General features: G+C 39.5%; 1 protein-coding gene across 6 annotated transcripts in view; it reads right to left on the bottom strand.

Moving 5' to 3' along the window:
* gab1 (GRB2-associated binding protein 1) overlaps nt 1–19,802 on the bottom strand; it is a 64,724-nt gene that overhangs the window by 40,542 nt on the left and 4,380 nt on the right. The window contains exon 1 of one of the 6 annotated variants that reach the window (XM_059342129.1): nt 10,767–10,927. The exons of the other annotated variants lie outside the window; for them this stretch is intronic. The gene's annotated coding sequence lies outside the window, so the exon portion shown is untranslated. Of the gene's footprint in view, nt 1–10,766; nt 10,928–19,802 lie in introns of those variants that run through there. 6 annotated transcript variants of the gene reach the window in all.

Raw genomic sequence — 19,802 nt, forward strand, 5'->3', positions numbered from 1 at the left:
TGACGTTGCTGGGCAGCACTAAGAAAGCAGAGTCATGCATGAGAGATTTGCAGACTGCACCTTTCTGCATAAACAGAAGTACTATAAACTACTTTTTAACCGTGGCTGCAGCAGTCTGAATCTCTTCACGACAGATGGGTAGACTGACAATGTTTTTTGAAAAATCAATGTGGCAAATCAGCCATAATTTGACTATATAGTCCAACATTTTTTTTTTAAATAAATAAATTGAACTCTCCAATAATGCTTTCCCACACCTGGGGCAAAAGCAAACTATTGTAAACGTATAGTGTCTTGTATTGCTTTAATGAATCCAGGAGAGCAGTTGACAAATATTGATTGTCCAAATAAACCATTTAGAAGATAATAAAATAATCTTTTCCTTGCACCCATAATAGGATTGGGGCCAAAGACAGAGAGAGCAGAGGAAATAAACAAAGAAAATAGAGTGCTAACAAGCTAAAGATAGGACCACCCAGGCAAACAGACTGAAGCAACAGAAACACTTGTTTAGGTGTGACTGTGTGTGTCCTATTGAACCTGTGCATGTCCATCTGACAAACACCCACAACAGAAATTGCAACTCCCGACTGGTTCTGAACTTATCAATTATCATCCATGTCCACAGCATAGCGCTGCTCCCATGTGAGAGTCAACCTCTTCATTTCACTCCTCTCCAAGAGAAAACAAGAACAAATCTTTGTTAAACTGAAACATCACATCCTTGCTTTGTGTGCAAGTGCCCCATCTTCCCACACAGGTCAGAGACACAACAGTGAGAATCTCAAGTCTCAATTCTTCCAGAAGAAACAAAGCTCAACATCCAGAATTCCTCAGAAACTAGACATCCATTTTTAATTGCCTGCAAATGACGAACCTTGTATTAAAACACCATGGCTTTTTACACTGTATGTGCTCCTGTTTATCCATGTTCTAGTTTATGTTTTGTAGAAGTTATCACAAGGAGACTAAATGAGGAGTAACAGCAAACACATACCTAACTAAGGGTTTTAGTGACATTGTTACTTCCTCATTCTGTGGCTGCACAGTGTGCCAGTGCCTAAAACTGGTAAACCAAAATAGTTTCTGACATATCCATCTATCTACTACTTGGTAACAACATGGACAAAACTTATGCAGCGACAATTGTCAGCATTATCTGATAACAGATGGTATGAAGCAAAACTTGCTCATGTTTATCCAAGAGATAAAATGTTTTTTCAGTGTTTTAAAGGATAATTATCCTCTGACTTTCAAAACATTTTCTGTTAATGCAGAAATTAATTCAGACCAGACCATTAAAAATTTGACATTTCCCCCCAAGATATGATAATATGAGACATCATAAATTATAATAATAATGAATTATTCCACAACCAGATAGCAAGGTAATGTTAAAGGCTGCACAGGGTACAAGGCCAAACAAGTTCACTACAAACCAAAAAACAACAGAGCAGTTTCATGCAGCTGGTTATATACTTCGGAGGTAACACTTCGCATTCCTACTTTGCTAGAAATAAACTGGTGAACTGACATCTGCTGTGTAATGACAGTGTGCATGTGCCCCTGTTTTTTTTTTTGTTTTTTTTGCGTGTGATAAAAATAGTCCAGTTTATTCCCTGTTCTGTTAACAGGATCTGATATCACCAAATATGCTTTCAAGTCAGAGACTGAAAGCAACTTTTATAAAACACCAACTCTGAGCAGCTGTGTCTACATAAAGAGCTCCTCCTGAGAGTGTAGAGTGTACATCAGCATGCTTGGATCCTATATTCCCGCTCGTCAACAGTGTATTGATCCATAAGCAGCACCTATGATCAAAACAAGCCAGTTCTCTGCCCTTCATCAGCTACACAATCTTTTGCTCTCTCCCTCAATTTGCCATCCCACAGTCGCCCCTCTTTCATGTGCAGCTGTGAAATTCTCACCCAGCCAGGCGCCATCTGACCCCAGCCCTAACAATCTACGGTAACTGTCCAAAGAACACAGACCTTGGTAGTCATACTGCTATCTTTGCAAACAGCACACACAAAAAAACAGCATTCTCACGAAAGACCGTCTAAAAGGCAAACAGGTGTTCTTAATTTGTGGGATTTGACCTAATAGCAAGACAATGTCAGGATTTTTTAAACTATTTTAAAGCAAAAACAAAACACTCTTATTCCACAAAACTGGAGAAATCTGCAGAAGACATAGAGATGCTTACCAACGTTTTCAACAGCAGGTAATATATTCTCTGAGGCTTCGTTGTACAGGTGTTCTCATCAACCACTTCTACGGTACCTATTCCATACAGCCCAGGACCACAATACCGCTGTTACTCCAATGTCTTGGATAGGCAAATGTGTAACTGTCAAGCTGTACTAACTCTTTCTTGCAGGGCGGGGACAGGAACTCTCAGTCAAGTAATCATTCCATATGATTCATTAGAGTATCCAGAGACAGAGGGAGGGAAAGACCAACAGAGAGTAGGGAGAGGGAGAAGGTGGGGAAGATGTAGCAGAAGACTGCATGAGGACGTGAAGTACTGATCGGTAGCTCTACACCGTGGTTGAGTGCAGTGGGTCTTGTTTATTTTTAAAAAGCGGGGATGATTCTATTAACTTTCTGCCAACCACATTGTCCCTTCCACCCCCATAACAATAAATTGCTTGAAAAAACAGCTACCCCCTGGCCTCACTGTGCAGTATTCAGACAGGTTAGGATCAGACTTAAACTGTGCTCACAGGGTAAAGCATTAACTCGCAGGGAGCAGGTTTAAACATTAACACAACCTCACAGAAGCGTCAGTAGTTACGTATAATGTAGGAAACTGTTCAGCACTTTCAGTATTAGCCTTTTCATCAAAACTAAACCAACTACCTCTTACTGTGGTTTCCAGGAAACATGGGGCTTTTGTGAAACACAGAAAAGGAGAGGGAAAACACACACAAGGCAAAATAACATCCCTTAGTGGAAGTTTCCACTTTGTTAGCGCTTTTTATCTTCCTGGTCATCTGTTCCCAACACACACTCAAAGAGCAAAAAGATTTCCTGTTTTGCCTCCTTTTGTCACTGTCGTTGTGTTTGGGGGTCGGTCAGGAGCTAACTTTAGAACTCTTCTATATTAACATTTACCCAATGCTGCAACAGCTAATGTCAGAAAGTTGTCAAAAAACTGGACTGAACGCTCAAAACTTTCTAAGGGAATCCTACACATGTAAAGCTGAAATGCTGTAAACATCTGCACTGTGAAAACTCACAAAGCAAAGTTGATGAGTTATTCACATTATACAGCAAGTTCTTTCACAAAATGTTTTCCTGTATTAGAGGAAGCGCTCGGGAAATGTTATGTTATTTGTGAGTGAGAGACTGATCCTTTTTGGCCTGAAATGATATGTGCAGTATACAATGCATGCAGCTGCATTACGCTACCTCCACAAAAACAACAATCATGCATGTCCATGTTTGCAGCTATTATCCAGCAACAGCAACCAACAAGCTCTGCAGTGATTGGTGACCTTTTTGCCTCTGTCTCACCTGTGTAACATGATACTTTTTGATATATGACTCAGACCAAATTTAAAACCTGTGTGCAACCTGCTTGTACAAATACTTTGTGGGCGATGAGTGGCATTGGTGAAAAAAAGTAGGAATTAATGTTTGTAATATTTATACTATTTTAAATTGATGTTCAACAGAGTGAAGCAAATAGCAAGTAGCACTCAAAGGCTGTAAAAGAGCTGCAGACAAGGTTTTCCTGTCTTTGCAAGAAATAATAAATATCTCCACACTGTCGGGTGCAGAAGCATTAAAGTAACCAATAAAATATATAGACATAACAACAGCACTGAGCCGGCAGCTATCCATAAAAACAAAGTGACATCTGATTGCAGAAAAAAAGGCTTGCAGAGAAGACAACGTTATTTAGCTTACAGAATGAACTTTGCTCACCCTCTATGGTTGCTTTGGCGTCTAGATTTCTTATTTAAAGGCAATATTGCAAACAAAGTCAAAGTTCTCCTTGAGTAAGAGCTGTCACTGCTCCCGCTGTGACTCATGACAGCCATTTATCTACGTAGGCGAATCTTTCACTCATCTTAATAAGATATAATAGAGAAATGCCATTATGTTTTAACACTTTGAGTGTTAAACTCTTTCATACACTGCAATGGTTTACAATGCCATTTCTGATTCAATAAAGCATTATTTGTGTTAAAACACTGAATCAAAGTGCAGCTATTAATGCTCTTGACAAACCGATGCCCAAAACAACGTAAGAGTCATCACATTTACACCCACTTCCTGTCTTCCATATTTTTGGAATGGTATCAGCCAAAAACAAACATCTCCATAAGGTTGTACATCCTAATGTGGAAGAATACTCATTTGATCCGAGAGTCTGTCTCTAACCTTCAGCTGGGAGATGCAAGCTGACAATGTTTGTAAAATGCTGACAACAACAGTATTGACATGATTGAAAGAAAAACAAAACGCTAAATGAGAAGCTCACCAGATATCGAAGTGCAATTCATGGCTCTTTACCTGGTTCTGAAGAGTCCAAGCTTTGCACGGACAAAAACGGGAAACATTGCGATAGAAGCAAGGTAAGCAAGCTGCTGACCAGCCACAGTTGTTGACTGAGTCTGGCCACTTTCCTGCCTACCCTGCTGACTTCCCTCTCCTCCTCTTTACTCCGTCAAGTCTGCAACACCCTGCTCCAATAACCCCTGACCCACAGGAAGTAGACACAATGGACTGAAAATAACACACCACCTCCCCTGGCAACAACTGCCCACCCCAACCCCCATTACACACCGCTTCTACACTACAGTACACCTACAACACGCTGGCCCAAGATAGGTGGGTAGAACCAAAAATATCAGCCACTATTAAACAAGCTGTGCCCACATGCGAAGAAGTGCACCATGCCACTTTGAATTCTCGGCGTGGTTTTTGATTCACTCCTGCACATGCACAAATCAGGTCGGTCGATATTATTATAAATATTACAAATCTTCTGAGATATTTTTAAATTTAATGTTTCAATAGGAGCCTGCAGTGGCTTAGCCTTGCAGCTCTGAACGAAGCTGAGGGTTTCACACTACAGCAGGTTGTGGGTTGAGCGGCAGACTAATGATGGTCCCACTGCTTCCTGTAGGGGGACAACTGCATGGTGAGATGGATGACTTCTCCAAAGTCAGGCCCAAAAAGCATCTGTGGGTGAATGTGTGGGCGTTTGTGTGTTTATGCATGAGTGTTTAGCTTGTTTGTTAAAAGAAGCAATGTTCAAATTAATTTTCTATATATGGACTACAAACCAATACAGCATCATTAAGTGTATTTTATATAATTTTAGCCTTTCCATTTATTACAATTCAAGATTAAAAAAGCTGGATAGGAGGTACCTTGTTAATACTGTGTTAGTCCACTCTGTGTGTGTCTAGCCCGATCCTTATCCATGCACTGAGCAGCAGCTGTCTAATCCAATAATTCCAATGAGAAATACGGAAAATTACATTTAGTGGCCAGTGAGAGGTTGCCTTAGACATGATCTAATTAGCCCCTCTCTTGCTAGACTCCATCCACTAGGAAATGGATTGAGAGGCCATACACATAGAATAGGAAATGGACTCTGATATGCATTTCTGTGTTGCCAGTGGTGTTCTATTAAAAAAGTGGCACCTGGTTACTCAGCAAAACGGGAGATGAAACCAGATTCAAGTACCATTTTTGCCATTTTTGCACCACATGGTACAACTTGACTCACTCTTATTTTGGTTTTCCATTAGCAGAAGTTGTGGATAGAACCTGTGCTTTTTAGTAGCACCTCTGTCTTGGTTCCAGGTGAGGTGAGACTTATTTGAATAATTAATTAATGGGAAACTCAAAAAGGTTGGGGAATCAGTAAATGCTGTCATAAATTCAGGTGCTGCTGCAAATTATATTATCTGTTTTCTTTCTTGGATCAAAAATACAACATGCTTATTCTTAGTCCTTGCATTACCCATGTTTGGTGTCCTGTTCTACGAGCTGAGCTCAAGAGCATGCCGAGGCTTGTCAAGTTAAAGACACACCTCCTTTTCCAGCCAGTCCCTTGAAACTGGTACACACCTCCAACTCTCTGTTGTCACATTCAGATGATACTGCTTCACTTTCAGTTGAAAGAGAATGTGCGTGGTGTGAACACATACCTCAGAGGTTGTGTGCTGCATGTGTGTACAGTGATTCACATTTAGTGAAGAATGTGTGGAATCCCTTGTACACATTCATTGTAAGCCACCAATACGGGCAGCAAAGGTAACAATGCAAAATATTTTTCCAACTAAGCTATTACGCAAACGGCCCCAAAACAATGTCAGCATTTTTAAAACATTTCCCTCTCTCTTTAGCTGTGGGTTGGCTTCTGTGGGTGTGTGCTTGCATGCCTGGAGATTTGTTCTAACAGCTTGCACTCGTTCGCACTCAACTCACCTGCACTCATCACCTCTTTTGCGCACACAGCTTCTCCTAACCTTTTCACTGTCTGAACCACTGTGTTATCCCACTAGAGATGTTCCGATACCATTTTTTCCCTCCCGATACCGATTCCGATACTTGTGCTGTGGGTATCGGCCGATACCGAGTACCGATCCGATACCAGTATGTTATTAAAAATATATCATACTACACCTGCATGACTGTGATATGATTAGCATTGTGGTAAGGCCTGGCTCAGGTTCAAGCCATTTATTACTACATTTATTTTTAAATAAAACAGTATACAAAACAGTCGTGCAGTCTGTAGTGGTAATTTTGTCCGAAAAAATAACAAAATTAAACTTAAAACAAACTTAATCAAAATGCCACTGATGCACCATGACCGTGTGGTGTATGCAGGCAAAGAAGGTGATGTCCATGCATGATTGATAGTTCCAAAGGTTTATTTTGTCCATTGCGAGCAAGCAAACAAAAGAACAAAGAAACATGGCTTCTGCTGCCTATCTTCGCGCTGGTAAAAAACCATAGGCCCACCCAGGTGCATGACGGCCCTCTGCCTACCTACCTACCTATATAACATCAGGCGCCCATGGTGCCAACCCAAATTCCATAAAACACAAAATATAATATGTAAACTAAATATGCTAAACAATAATGATGATTAAACTAAACAATTAACTAGCAAAACAAAATATTATCAAAATAAACAAACGTCTAGAATAATCAAATAATACTCATTGTTGATAATAAACTAAACAGACAACTAAATACTGACAAGAACTAAATAGCTCCAACACAGTCTGTGCGCATGCTGGTGGGAGATTCCAGTGTGAAATATTGCCACACCACTGACATGATAGTGCTACTTAGCTTAGCCCCAAGCCTCGCTTCAACCTGCTCTGACACACGTGTGTCTGTTGTGTCTGTGTTACAAAATCAATTCCTCCTCGTCCCTCTAAAACAGCAGGCTGCAGGTTGCAGCACAGCGTCACCGTTTTAAAAGCTAATTTAATGAATTACGTGGTATCGGATCGGTGCCTGGACTCCAGTATTCGCCGATACCGATGCCAGCATTTTTGGCAGTATCGGAGCAATTTCCGATATTGGTATCAGAATCGGAACAACTCTATATCCCACCAATCCTGTAATGTCCAACGATCACATTTATACATTTGTGCATTTTAAGTTTTATGGCCATCTAATGCATGTACTGCTGTCTGCAAAGAGGCCAAAGGGCAGGTTTTAAAACCACTGTTAACAACATATCCATAATCCAGTAAGTGCTTTTAAGGATCTCTCTGCATTAAAATGAAATGACCTTTTTGACCAACCACAATTCCCAATCCAAAAATCCTTCACCACAGAATCCTTCTGTTTTAACATTTAGAAAAACACACAAAAATGAGCCCTTCCATCATACTGATGAGATCTTGTACAACACACACAAACTGGACTTTTTGGTAATGAAGTTGCTAAAATAAAACCGTAAAAATATTAATTTTTGTATGTCATATTTTATCAACTAATGGCAAGACAAAGTAAAAGACTTCAGTCACCTTTAAATTGTTTCAGTTATAGGAGGCTATGAATTTCTGAATAAATAAATCAATCTGACTGACCATTGTAACAGTCAGAAATTGTGAAATGTTCCTTTAAGACTTACTGCGTTGCCCAGATACAAGAGAAGCAACATCATCAGACAGCAGCTCACATAGTATGTCTTGAGTTTGTTGGACGACGCACCTGCTACAGACAGATGCATATTACCAAGCTCCTGTTTCCTTTGGCATCTCAACTCAAGTGTAACATTTAGGTTATGTGTGTCCACTGACTTGTTCATGTAAAATAAAAAGTAGCTGTTCAACCACGCTTGGTAGGGTTAATGTGTTAGTAATAAACCACAAGCATTGTTTAAACCCCAGTACCAATGTGGCTGTGAGTTTTTCACCATCATCTCCTTTTATGCTTCCTCAACCAAGAAACGCAGTCTGAGTATAAGATGCTTATGACTTATACCATATACTGAATCTGCCAATGCTTTGGGTGCTTTGTATCATTATTCCTTTACTGTGTATTCTGATGAGGCTTCACTTTTATCAGAATTTAGTCCATCTCCAGTAAAGTCGGTTTCCATGAGAAGGAAACACACAGAAAACATCCAATGGTTTTGAAAAGCATGTTGCCAGAAGACATAGTGCTATGTGAACCTAAAGCTGCAATATTCAACTTGATGTCAAAGGTTTAATAGTGCAAAAATGTCAACAAAATCTGAAAAATTAACAATGTGAGTGAACTTCAGTCTGCTAAACCAAGAATTGAAGTTTTGTTTTACATGCTTCACAGACAATTATATTTGTTTCCAAATGCTTCAGTTTATATTTATTGACACATTCACTACATGAAACATTCTTAATTCTGACTTGGCTTTCAAATCTTATTTTAAGGGAAATAAAACACTCTGTATAAACCCTCCTAATACGGATTGTAAATTTAAAGCAGTACAATGCAAATCGTGTTAAAAAAAGGCATCCTCATGAGAGGAATAAAAAATGTACTCTGTGCAGGTGAAAGATCACCAGAGCACAAATCATGGCCAGACAGCATTTGCTCTATTACTTAAGTATCTTTCTCACTTTCTTGTAATTCATAGTTATTGCTCCTCCAGCATGGTGAAAATGCACTCACATTGGTTTGTGGTGGCAAGGGTAAAATCCAGGTCACCAATCAATACCTATTACCCTACAGAGTAGGAAACAACATTAAGCTCAGGACATGGAGAAAGGGAGGCTGTGCATCCATTATTATCCATTGTGCTTAAACCCTCATGTCCAGTTTTTGTTAATTTGTAAACTAATCAATTAAAAAAAATGTCTCTTCCTTTATCAGCTTTTTAAAAACTGTTTTTTTTTTTAACCTCACACGGGGATCAGATGATATTCGGATCACACTGTTGCATAAAAAACAAAATATGTGATCTTTTTAATTTCTTGGTCAAATGGCACCAGCTGCTCAAGAATGAACACATATCTGCCTGTCCTTATATTTAACTGCTCCTCTAATAAAGAAGCAGACTGACAGGAACTCAATGTTACTCCACGACTAAAACTTTAACACTACAATTACTATGCTTCCTTTATAAAACTAATGGGAATCTTTGCTGGAAATGATTCTCAGACTCAATGTACTTAATTACCCTTGTTCATACAGTGCCCTATTCAATCTGCACACTCTGAGGACAGTTTGTGAGTGCAGATGGCAGCCCAGTCTCAGCCATGAGAACCAAAGCTGCACTAGAGATAAAGACTGGCTCATCTGACTTCAGGATATGTAACTCCCCAAAACACAAGTTTATCACATTCCCACAGTATCTCCTTGTTGTTTGGTCTTTCAGTTTAATACTGTTTTTTCCAGATAAGGAGGAGTTCAAAATGCTGCGTGCTTTTGGTCCTCCACAGCCTTGACACTTTCATCCATTGCGTTCTTTCTTTTGATTACCTACTCTCTCCTTTAGTGTTTTCACCCTGTCTGCCTCTGCTTCTCCTGCCCTCGCCAATCTAAGCTCTTGCTCTTGAGTCACATGCACTTGTCAAAGCAGCATCGTTAGAATTCAACACATTCCTTTGGCATGGCAGACTTGGTTCACATGATCACGCTGTTCCTTGACCGCTGACGAGAGGGGCTTAAACAATTCTCCTTTCAGCCCCCATTGGCCTGTGCACAGTCAAACACTGCAGTCCAGCCAAATGTGTACATAACAGTTTAGAAAAAAAACTGTCACAGTAAAACATAGACAGTGGCGTATATATTACGTTACCACAGACCAATCACATGCAAACTAAGAAACACTAGCTCTCTGTGACTTAAAAAATGTAAAACACAAGCAGATTTCCCAATTTCAAAACCACGACAGAGCAGCTAGTGCAACTTACACCATTTCGTAAGTTATTATAACAACACATGTTGGGAAAGCTATAATTCATGAAGCAAAATTGTCCCTTAAATCGCAGCTAAATTGCTAATGTGTCTGTTACTCTGAACACCTGCATCTAAACCTGCTGATCATTAAAAAACATATGTTGGAAATTCCCTTTGCAACTTCTCCCAATGTTACGCAGAAGTGCAACCGGACATCAGACAACAGAAGATTATTTACAGACTGTCTCATTTTTCACTTGTGAATTTTCAAATTTACTCTTGAATTAACCAATATGGCTTGTGTCTGTATTCATATCGACAACTAAAGTGAATTTGCTATCTTATAATGTTGCCAAATTGGAATTTAAATTGAAGTAATTCAAATTACCAACCTTGAGCTCCGCTTGGATTTCAAACAGTTTGGAGTTATCCAAATGCCATGGGCATAAAAAGTAGACAAAGATATTCCACAGGTTTTCTAAGACACACCAGCACTAAGTGTAAAAAGAAGAGCAGAGTGCCAGGGAAAGTTCAGACAAATGCCAAGAAAGTAGGTGGACAAGGGGAGGAGGTCCTCCACACTCTCAGCTTCCAATCAGGCTGGAAACGAATACTCTCTGAGAGCGGGGGTCTGCTGCATCTCTGTGTCTCTCTCATTGCGTGTGTGTGTGTGTGTGTGTGTGTGTGTGTACATGTGTGTACATGTGTGCAAGTTTAACCACGTCCTCTGGCTTGAGGCCAGGCCAAAGATATCGGGCAGCACCATAGTAACTCTAATGCAATCAGGGACAGTGGCCACAACAGGACCAGTGGTGAATAGCAAAGAGCCATCCATCATTCTCTGTCAATTTCTGTGTCTACCTACTTTAACGGACATGAGGAAACTGATTTATGAAACTAAATTGGATGTTTTAATACCGAATTTAAAAAAAGGACAAATTAATGGTAATTAAATACAGACAGAATTTTTTTTTTTTATTGAGGGCCCGTCTGAGTCACAGGAACTTGGGAAATTACACAGGTCAGTAGCAATATTTCGCATCTAGTCTCCAGGCTGACACCCCAACACCCCCCTGTCTAACTCAGTCTGTCCTCGGGCTGGGACAAACATGCACACATATTGGTGCACACACAGCACAGAGCAAGGGAAGAGGGGCAAAAAACTACCATGACAGCAGTGGGCTATATTAAGGGGCTGCAGACACAGCGGCTGGGGTCAGATCACACAGCACCACATAACTAGAGTGCCAGCTGCATATGTGAGTGTTTGGGAAATGACAGGTGAACCTTTGGAGTTAAATGTGAGCAGATATTGTCGCACATGTTTCTGACCTAATCACTCTAATCATTCAACATTTTCAAGCACTAAACTTCTCAGGAGAAAATTTAAAACTTCTGGGAATCATTTAGTGCTCTGCATCTTACTTCTACCATCTCATTCTTAGGCACACGAGTTGTAGTTTTGACACAATGGAAAATGTCTTGTTAACATCTCAGTCAAATACATTTTCATGCAAAAAGTCGACTACCCCACAAAGAGGATTTTTTTTATTGACCTTGGTCACAAGATGTCTGGCAGCAATAGCTCTTTGTCAGACTAACTTCATGCACTGTGAAAAATATCAGCTAATGTGATTTTAATGATATGATTTGTAGCCCTGAGGCATGTTTATACAAATAACTTCAAGTTAAAACGTAACTTGTGATGTCACTGCTAGTTTAGAAAAAATACAACAACGTTTTACAGTTGCCTCTTATTTTAGAGCTGAAGCAAGTAGTCAAATATTCAAGTAGCAGGGTTCATACTTTTTTTTTTTAAGTAAAATCCAAGCACATTCTAAGCATTTTAAAGTCTGAAAACTAATTATTTCCAGAGTCTTGGACCCCTTTAATATCACATAAAAATAAAAAATAAAGTTAACAGGATCATTATTAATAAATGTCAGAGATAGGGATCAACATAGTCATTATCTAACTATGAATGACGAGTGAACACAAAAAAAGAACTTTCCTTTTAAAAAAACAGGACTGATGGGATCATTTAATTTCAAATATTAAAAGATTTTTGTTTCACATGAGTGATTGTGCAAATGATGAAACACCAGATTATGTCTAAAATTAAGCATTTTCTCAAGAAGTGTATTTGAATTAATAACTTTAATACTTTACTAATCAAAAAATGCCAAAAAAGTAATTGGCTATAGTTTCTGTTCTGGTTCCAGTTGTGAAAATGTCCTAATTTTTATACTTATGATTCTAAACTGAATATCATAAACCAAAATTAATTAATTGATTAATAGAGAATAAAATAATCAGATCAGTGACGCCGGCACTCTAACTATCCCATTTTAATAAGACATCCACAATATCAACACTTAGTTATTTTTTTATCAGGAAGCCAAACTTCTCCAAGTCTTCCTGTGAGATAAGATGATTAAATACAGCATGCTGGTCGTCTGGCATAAAGATGCAATTTAATATTAGCATGCAATGTAACCAATGTCAACTCAAGGGAGAGGCTACATAGAAGTACAAACAGGTCAACCTCTGAACAAGGCAATTAGAGCTAATTTGATCAAGCAGGTGTGTTTGGTCATCTGTGACCATGTACGTATCCCTGGAGACTCAGCTCAAAGCTGATAGTGGTCTGCTTGTGTTGTGAGTTTAGAGGGCCTCCTGTTGGTGAGGAGCCATAGACTGTATAGAAATAATGGACGTAGTCACCGTGACATCACCCATTGGTTTGTGGACTGCCCGTTGGAAGCCTCAATTTCAGCGTTACACTCGTCGCCATCTTGCGTCACCATCTTGTTTCCGATACGCGAAGCAGACCATATTTGGACTGTGGAGGAGCAAGAGGGATCTGACGACACTGACTACAGCCTCTCTACACCGGCAACCAGACTGAGAGAAGCCGCTGCTAATTCATATTAGCATTAATTGGAGCATTAACTGGAGCATTAACTGGGATGTTAGTTTTGCCTAGCAAAAAACAAAAACAAAATGTATGTTACTTACCTCAGAAAAATGAGCAGCGACTCTTTGGAGTGTCTGTTAGTCCAACCAAACACTGAACAAGACATTTTTACTGAACAAAACATTCATATAAACTGTCATTAAGTGAAAATACAGTGAAAGGGTCAAAGTTATGAGACCAAATCGGTAAACGTCCTCTTTTCTATCTATATAATGTTATATATAACTTTATTGACACGTTGCCGTGGATACGCATTGCTCTGCTTCTCCCCTGATGACGGCTCACCTTGTTAGTGACCTGTCAATCAAAGGTAGCCACGCCCCAAATCATACAATTCTTTATCTTCTATTTTCTTCTAAATGGGGCCATTATTAGAACTATTGACATCAAATTGTCTTGAAGAAGATATTTTACTAGCGATTGAAACCAAAGTGTTGTCCTGAAAAAAAATTCTGAGGTAATAAATCAAGTGAGAAGTTTTCAAATTTTGCACTGAAATGAATGGGCAGATTTTTTTTGCAGGTAAACTTAGCACCCCCTGCTGAAATTTTCGGTAGAATGCAGCTTAAGCCACTTCCTGGTTTGCCTCCATGCTCAGACACGGAGAGGAGCAGGCTTTTAAAGTCAACTGGTCATCCAGCTCGGTTCTCATGAGATTTGATGAAGCCCATCAATCACCACAAGTGCCCCTCAGCTCCTGCTTAGCAGGTGCATGCAGACTTGGTGATTGCATTTACAGTGACAATAATGCTTAATGTTGAATTTTCAATTTTAAAGAGGCTGTGTGTCATAAATAGGCTTTTGAAGTATACGATTCTTCAGTTAGTCATTTACCACCAGTGAGTCATAGTTTGTGTCTCAGAGTATGTAACACCTTGAGGAACTCAACATGGTATATAGCCTGGATACCAGTTACATCAGGTTCATCAACAGTCCTTTTCAACCTCCTTTATTAGCAGAAAAAGAAGCTGTTGGAGCAAAAGAAGCAGAGGAAGATAGAGATGGTAAAGTAAAGAAGAAATAGAGATTTTGCAAGAGAAAGATAGAGGATATCAGCAAAAAAAATAACAATATAAAGGCAGAAAGGATAAAAAGAAAGAAAGAGGGAGCGTATAGGACCCCTCCTCCTCTCTCTTCACCCGCCATCTGGTAGCCATCAGCGCCTCACACAGGAAGGGGCGGCCATGCCTTGCTGGGGCGCCAGGGAGCGGCTCCTCTTCCCTACCGTTGCTGCAGAAACAACAATCGGCCAGTGCATTGCATTGCAGTGTAGTGCAGTCCAGCCCATCCTAGCCTGAGCTGAACGACCAGCAGCAGCAGCAGCCCAGGACCAGGCGCTCACACCCCGGTAAGACCAGCAAAGAGGAGCACAGAGCAACCTCACATTCCTGCTGTCTGTGCCTGCCAAGAAGCACTGGGAACGGAAAGAAAGAGGGAGAGAACAGAGAGCTGCTCTCACTGGAGGCTGCCTAATGGTGTTGCTTTGAGAAGCACTCTAGTCTTTCTCATCCCGTTTGCTTTCTCTTCACTCTCCTCAACAATGATGACAAAATTACTGATTGTCATTGTGCTATATCCCAACCTGAATGTCACTGCATATATATCTATAGTCCTACAACATTAGTGTTGAAGAACTTCCCTCTGCTTTGCAAGAATTCAGGGAATGCACATTATAAATTTGGCCCAACTTCTGTCTTTTTTTTTCATCTCAAAACGACACACACAACAATCTGATGGGAACAGAGGCCAATACAGCCTTTTTGTCTGGCTAAGTGTAAACCATCTTTGGCTGTCTGTGTTCTCCTACCAGCCCTGTTTTATGTCCAGAACAGACTACAACTCCCCTCTGAAAATAGAAAGCAGCCTTATGACACATACCATTTTTACTGCCTGGTGTCGTTAGCTGAATAGTTGAAACATGAGAAACAATTTAAGGCAAGTATGAGAGACTTTTGATTTAAGAAAATATTATCTTTACATTAATGTCACATTAATGTATATTACAATCGTCCTGATCAATCCCAAATGGAAAAGACACATGATGATGTGTACAATTAGTCTTGCCAAATAGTTGAGAGGTTTCCGTCATCTGCATTTAATAATAGCTGCACTAGAAACTGTTCGACTTGGCACGGTGACAAATAGCACAAAAGGATCATTTAACAACTCAGCAGAATCATATTCCAATAAGAAAACACAGCTCGGAATCGGTTCCCAAGTTTCAAACAGGAAAACCAAGTCTGCATGAGAACCAGTTCTCTGCAGTCACACCACGGGCTGCTGGTGGACTTGGCACACAGGACAGTAAACAGCTGCACTAGACAAAAAAGAGACACATCTGTTTACAAAATGCTCCATGTCAGCCTTGACCTACCAAATCAATCCAACAGTGTCAGTGTTCCACTAAAGCAACAAAGTCAGTTTGAAGAACGATACAATAATTTCATCGAAAACATTTTTGAGGGAATGTGGCAAAATCTGCATATAAAGCGTCACTCACAAGGCAGACGTTTACTTCCTGATAGTTTCAGTGACTTCATTATGATATACCAGTATACATGCAAGCATACTTCAAACAATAACAATCAGCTTTGTGAACATTTATTCCCTATGGCTAACTTCTTATTGATCCCCCTCCCATAATGTCTTGCATCATCAACTTTAAGCTGAAAATAAATTTACAAACAGCATACTCTCAAAAAAAAAAGCTGTTGATTTAAGAAGATAACAAGATGGCAGCTAAACAATCAAATTCATTTTGGAAATGGGTGTGTGCTGGTATAAACAATGGTTTAATGTGCTTTGAAAAGCAGTCCCATTGCTCAAAAATCTGCACGGAAAGTTATGCGAGGCAGTATCTAGTTTACGTGACAAATAAGAGATCTACTGTGAAAGGAATTGTATCAGTGATTGAAAGTTAAGACAAAAGCTGGACCTGACTCGAGGTTTGTGCCTTCCAAACTATCTGTCTTGTTCTGACAACCAGATCTTGCCAGATGCTATTCCCAAAGTTGCAAGACGGCAAACTGGTGACCAGATGGCAACTGAGACAGCAAGGAAACGAAGACAAAAGTCACACATTTAAATATAAATAAAGATAAAACGCACCACTCTTGAATTATTTGAAAATGAAGCATGTAAAATGCACTTTTGATTGAAATGTTACAGATTGCTATATAGATTTCCAAAGTAATAACACAATCGGGGGGAAATCACAAAAAACGAAAACATTTTACTATAAAAAATATCTCTAACCTTATTTTTAATCTCCTAATTCTTTCACGCCTGGTCTAATGTCTGCGTGCACACATTCTCACCACACATGCTTTTCTCTTCTTTGTGTGGGAAATGGTGTATGTATGGTATTTGTGCATATGCATTGTTTAAACATAGATTTGCGGATTCAAAAATAATGCTGTAACAACCACAGAGAAACAATGAGATATCCAAAATAGATCTTTCTTTACTGGATGGCTCCTTTGGGTGATCTGAGTGATATGTGTCAAAACTGCTACCGCATAAAGATGGACAACACGCAACACGCGTATAATGGCGAAAACTGTAGAACATAGATAGGTCTGATGGTTGTTTTGTTTTTTAACACATTTTAAACATAATATCAACATGAGGCTGCAAAATACTGGTGAGATATTTACCATGTGTCAGAAAAACATTATGCACTGCCAACTTTCAGAGAGCTTTGCTTACTTACTGGCTGTTTTGTTTTTGTCGCTGTACTTTTCTTTGTGATGCAACAACATAATTTCAGGCTTACTAGCATCTATAAATATCTACAAGAAACCAGAGACATTATCATGTTCACTTCTATTGTGTTTTGAAACAAAGGCTTAGACGCCAGTTTGGTTCATAAAATAGTTCAACAACTGAAAAAGAAAAAAAATACTCAAGCTTTCAATCAAAGCTCTGCTGATAAAAGAATCTTGTGCCAATCGAACAGTGGTAACATGGCATCTACTGATTTTATTTCCACCAGGTTACGGAGTCCTTACAGCTAACTTTGATACTTTGCTGGTTACCAATTTAGCTGCAATGCAACTGATACACATATGTATAACACAATGACGATAGTCTGTGTCTGGGACAAAAGTGGGCTGGTAAGGATAACTATTGTAGTATCACAGATATGAATATTTAATGGTTATTTGTTTGTAATGGACATTAAATAATTAATGGCACATGCAATCCATTTTCAAGCTGTGGCAGATCACACAACAACTAGTCTGCACGCTCCAAATGGAGAGCTGAGCCGTTATGGCGGCCAGGACACGGTCCAGTAATTTTTCTTTGTTAGCCTAAGAGGCTAATGCAGCACAAGTACCCCTCTGTTGCATCCTGTTCAGTTTGCTTGTTTGTTTGTTTCTTCAAGCATTTGGGGGGGAGAAGGGGTTGAACAGAAAGTGAGTGTTTGTTCTCTGTTCCACTTGCTAAGCAGATTTAATGAATCGTCTACTTAATCAAGAAGCTATGGCTTTGTTTTCGCTTGACCGCCCTGTCACATTTGTTGCGTACGTATATTTCTCTTTACTTTGCAAATGACAATTGTTTCCAGTCAGTCACAGGCAGAAGTAATGGCTTATGGCCAGAGTGGTGTATACTGTAAATGCCTTTTCCCTCAGCTGAGAGGACTCAAGACCAGCATGGAGCATGTCCTCAGTCTCCCTTTACAGCCATCAGAAGAGGACCTTCAGGGTTCAATATTTTCCTTCTTCCGGTCTACCCAGCAGCCTTGTGTTCCAGCACTGAGGCCCTATTAAGGGCTGGACGAACTGTAGGACTAAATCCTTATCTGCTTCCAGTGGGTACATGCCAGTGGACTACAGGGATTCTAACGGCCCATATATATATGTGCAGTGGGAAAATGAATTGAGGGATTGACCAGCCCTATAATCAAATATCAATATCACATTTACCAAAGTGATGATAAACTGAAAAATGGATACATTTCAAGTTTGCACAGTACCATATGACTAAAACATTATGTATACCAAACTGATCAAGCATAAGCATTAGTCGCCTTTAGTCCGCCGACATCCGTTTCTTAGGTCTTTTTGGTGGCTCAACCATGACGAACATGTAATAGTACGAACATAAACAGCTTGTTCTTGAAGGTTGCCACTCCTCCATCACATCACCACTGGATGCAGAATGCAGAACCTTAAGATGGAAAAGATCAGATGTACCCTCAACGGTTCCACTAACAGATTCCACAAAACCTGGGACCCTCTAATAACTTATGTGAACAATTTACCTGGCCTGGAACTGGAATTTTGAATGATTACACCTACCCTTGAACAATCCTGTAACATGAAGTATTAGGTGCACTTGTTGTTGTTTCGTTTTGTTTTTGTTTATTTTTGTTTTTCTCCTCTTGTCTTTTCCTGTCTGTTGTCTATTACGAGTTTGTCACGCTGATTTTGAGCTTGATCTGTCTCTGTTTGTTTTCAGGATTGTTTTTTTTTGGGGGGATTATTTGTTAAACAGAGAATATGATTGTTCTGTATGATAATTGAAAAATCACAAATAAAGTGTTAAAAAAATAAAAAATAAACAGCTTGTTCTTATAGCTAGCCGGCGTGGCTAACCAGTGCTTGAGGGGGGCGTGTGTACGTAGAATTGCCGTGAAGCCTTTCATTTTCTTGCTCATTCTCGCTTTGTGCAACTCTCCCATCCTCCAATACCAGGATGCAAGTACAGATCTTGCCAGTCTGGTCATTTTTTTGTTCTTGGTAGAAATACCATCAAGCTGCTGAGTTGTTAAACCTTTTCTAGTTTTCTTCTAAATGACACATAATCTCTTTTTTTATATAACAATATCATGTGGCAATGTACCACCACATTCACACCATCTCATTTGCTGCTGAAAACCACCTTCCAATTTCATCACTGCATCTCCTTTGGTTCCTCTGATAACACACTGCAGATGCCGAGAAGATACCAATCTCCAAACTGTTCTTTTGAAAAGGGGGTTTTACAAGTGGACCTCGACAGAAATTCACAGATTTAAAAGGTAAGAGAAATGAAAGAGGAAAAGGAGAAGCAGATGGAAAATGCAGTGTCAATGAAATGTTAAACCGCAGAGGATACAGTTATGACAAACCATGGTTGGGAAAAGGCTTACAAAAGCAATTGCGGTTAGATATGTTCATGCAACGCCTGAATGAGACGTTAATGGACAGGAAATGTTTACAATTTTGATTGTAACAATTCACGAATCAATTACAATGGCTGTTTTGTAAATACTGCATACATTATCTTTATTAAATGTTGATTTCAATCTGTCACTCAGAATGAATGGATGGAGAAAAGACTGTAAAAACACAGATCCTGTTCAATAAAACCTCACCTGATTTGGTCAAGACCAAGTTAAAGGGAGGTTTTGAATATTGCCTTCTCACACTTACTATACTGGTAATGAATAGAGTCGCAACAT

Source organism: Centropristis striata, chromosome 1 (assembly GCF_030273125.1).
Source record: "Centropristis striata isolate RG_2023a ecotype Rhode Island chromosome 1, C.striata_1.0, whole genome shotgun sequence".
Taxonomy (NCBI): domain Eukaryota; kingdom Metazoa; phylum Chordata; class Actinopteri; order Perciformes; family Serranidae; genus Centropristis; species Centropristis striata.